A 3,424-nucleotide genomic window follows, 5' to 3' on the forward strand; every position below is an offset into this window, starting at 1 on the left:
CAACATGTATGTGAGGGTTACCAACGGCTGCACAGCCTCGGTAACGCTTGGCGCTGGCACACAGCTTCGGCTGGGGTCGCACTGCATTGGAAGATGCACGAGGTCCAGTGCTGAGTCTTTCAATTCATGAATGGGGTATGTCTCGCCTTATTTTTTGATGGAGTGAGCTATTTGTAGTATAGCACCCTATTTTATCTCAGTTGTCTTTTTAGTTATATCTGTGCATTTGTTTTTTGTGTTTGCTGTAAAGATTATGGTACACTCATCACAGTGTATCTTCCAGTGATATTCTATTACTTTGTGAAAAGTGTAATAACTTTAAAACAATACAAGTACTTTTATTCTTTCTCCTGACTCAGTTTCCTTATTCATAAGAATAACAACTACTTTACTTCTACAAATGCTATAAACCTCACATTACCAATGTTATTGTTTTTCATAAATGAATCTTTTAAATCAATTTAAATATATATATATATATATATAATTTTTGTGTGATTTTTGTCTTTCTTTATATGCAGTCATCCATTTCCCTGTAAAACTTTTAAGTGTTTCTTACAGGTACAGACAAAATTTCTCAGGTTGTCCCTAGTGAGAATGTCTTTATTTCATCATCATTTTTGAAAGATAATATCACTAGATATGGGATTCTAGGTTGGCAATTTTTTTCTTATAGCACTTTAAAATATTTTTCCATTCTCTTTTAGTTGTTTCCACTAGTTCTTTCACTGTTTCTGATGAAATGTAAGCCATAATCTATATCAACTTTCCTCTGTATATAATGTACTTTTTTTCCTTTGGGTGATTTTTTAGATTTTTCTCTTTACCTCTGGTTTTCACCGGTTTGACTATGTTGAGCATAAGTGCATGTTGTATGCTACTTCTGGTTCCCTGAGACTCTTTGGCCTATGTACTGATGTATTTTGATCATTTTTAGAAAAAGTTGCCATTATCTCTTTGAATATTTCTTCTGCTCTATTTTCTTACTCATTTATTTCTGGCATGTCATGTAGATGTGTATTAGACTCCTGGATATTATTACAGGAATTTAAGATGTTCTGTTTTATTTTTTACTTTTTTTCATGTTGCATTTTAATTTGAATAATTTTTGTTGACTTTTCTTGAAGTTTACTCATTTTCTCTCTGTAGTATCCATCCAGTGTGTTAAGATAATTGCTTGAATTCTCTATTCTAATATTGCCTTTTTCATTTCTAGCAATTTCTTTAACTTTCTTTATAGTTTCCATGTCTTCTCTAAAATTCCCCCTCTATTCGAGTATATTGCCCGTCCTTTCTACTATCTTTTTTAACAATTATTATAATTTACTTTAAAATCACTATCTTAGAGTTATGGGATATTTTACAATCTGCAGTAACTTTTAATGTGTTTCTATTCAGGCTTGTCTTTTCTTGGCCATGGATCACATTTTCTTGCTTCTGCCTATGTCTCACATTGTTTGATTTCATGGCCAGACATCACCTGTAAGAGAATTATAGAGACTGAATTAAATAATATGTGAACCTGCTTCTGGTACTAGCAAGGGACACTAAAGTAATGAAACATGTCATTGAACTGAATCTAGACTTTGTTGCAGCTTTAGTTAAATTCAGTTCTCTTCCCGTTTAACCTGTGTGTGTGTGTAACATCACGACTTTCCTGTCCTCAGTAACTGCTATCTGAGCTCTGCCTGGTCTCTGGTGATCTTTGAATTTCACAGCCCAGTCGCCGGCTTTTGGGGCTGCTGGAGAGCGCTTCAGGGTGTTCTCTGGACTCTCCTGCACTCTCACCAATCCCCAGAGTATATCTCTCTGTTCACTCAGTGAAAACCCTTGGGAAAATTTAGATTTGGGTACGTGCAGCCTCACTCTTCTCTGGGCCTCCAGAGGATTCCGAGGAACACATGCTGCTACTGCAGGCTTGTTAAAAGTCCGGTCGGGCCCTGGTGGGGCAGTGCAGTTGGGTGGAGTGTCACCCCATTTCCCAGAAGGTTGTGGGGCTGGGGGTTGGTCCCTTGTCAGAGATCATACCTGGTTGCAAGTCTGGTCCCTTGTTAGTGTGCACACGGGTGGCAATCGATCAATGCTCCTTTCTCTCCCCCCACTCCTTCCCCTCTAAAATTGGTAAACATAACCTCTGCTGAAGATTACAAAAAGATATTGGTTGGTTCCCCTCACGATTGTCAAGGGTGCACAACTCCCATTCCCACTGCTCTCCTGGGATGGGAAGTGCCTCGTCAGTCTCTGTTTTTAGTTTACTTTTGTTTCCTCATCTCATCCATCCCTGGTTGGTTATAAAGCCATGGTTTAGTTTTTTATTTTTTTCAGTTTGTTGGTAATAGGGTTGGAGCAATAGTCTCTTGTTACTTTCTATATTTTACCTGGTAGTGAAAGTCTTGTGCTTTTTATTGAAAATCTTAGCTGGAATAAGGAAAGATTCAAAAAGCTTCCACTGCAACTGCTCTTACCTTACATGCTAAAAAATTAATGTGTTAATTTGGGAAATAACTACTGCATGGGTTCATGAACTAAGCGAATCCAGGAGACCAGCCATAAGTCAAATCTAGGCCAGTACAAGATTTATTACTTGGTTCCCATACATTTCTACACTAAAAATTGGGCTCTAATGATATTTCATGTCCCTGGATATCCATCTCAATTCAGACCATTTGTCCAAGAATCCAAAAACAAGATAAGACGAAATAAAAGAGCAACAATAAAAAAACCAAAACTTACATTCCTCCTCCTCAGTGATAGTTACCCAAGTAACTAGCCATAAGACCCTTTGGGGGAGAATTAGAAGAATTATAATAATGTAGATTTACCAGAGTTTGTAGGGCTTTTACTCACAGAACTTTCATTCTAGCTTAAGTCATTCTCTAACTTTGTAAAAAGGACAATAAAATGGAAAATTTCAGGACCCTCAAAGAAGAGCATGCTAAAAAGCTTTCCAACCCAGTCACTCTCTGTCAAATAGAACACTAAGCAGCACTGAGATGTTCCACTGCTGCCCCTCACCCCTCCACTGAGGGTGGGACTCTTCAGTCGTCTGAGCCACGATACGACGACGTTAGGCTCCCAAGACTGGGGATGACTGCAAGTCTTGAACCTTCGAACTGAGCCTCTGCTGTACTGAAGTGCTAGCTCCCAAAGAAAAGATTTTTACTACTTTTTGTTAACTTTCTCTGGAGTCCCAAATGCCAGCAAATGCTTTACATTACCTGGCATCTAGCCATCACTAATTTTCTCTAGAATTAAACAGAAATTTTCTCTTTAATTTCTATAAAACTAGAGGGAAAATTTCTCTTCATCCTCCAGGAGAAATATTGCAAAGACTAGTTTTGCATAATTTCTGAACAAAGAAGCACTTGTAATAGCAAATTTGCAAATATTGTATGTTCTCTTCCTTAGTTGTAATATGTAGCCT

The sequence above is a fragment of the Sturnira hondurensis genome, unplaced genomic scaffold, assembly GCF_014824575.4.
Source record: "Sturnira hondurensis isolate 20B ecotype Veracruz unplaced genomic scaffold, ASM1482457v3 Scaffold0008992, whole genome shotgun sequence".
Classification (NCBI taxonomy): domain Eukaryota; kingdom Metazoa; phylum Chordata; class Mammalia; order Chiroptera; family Phyllostomidae; genus Sturnira; species Sturnira hondurensis.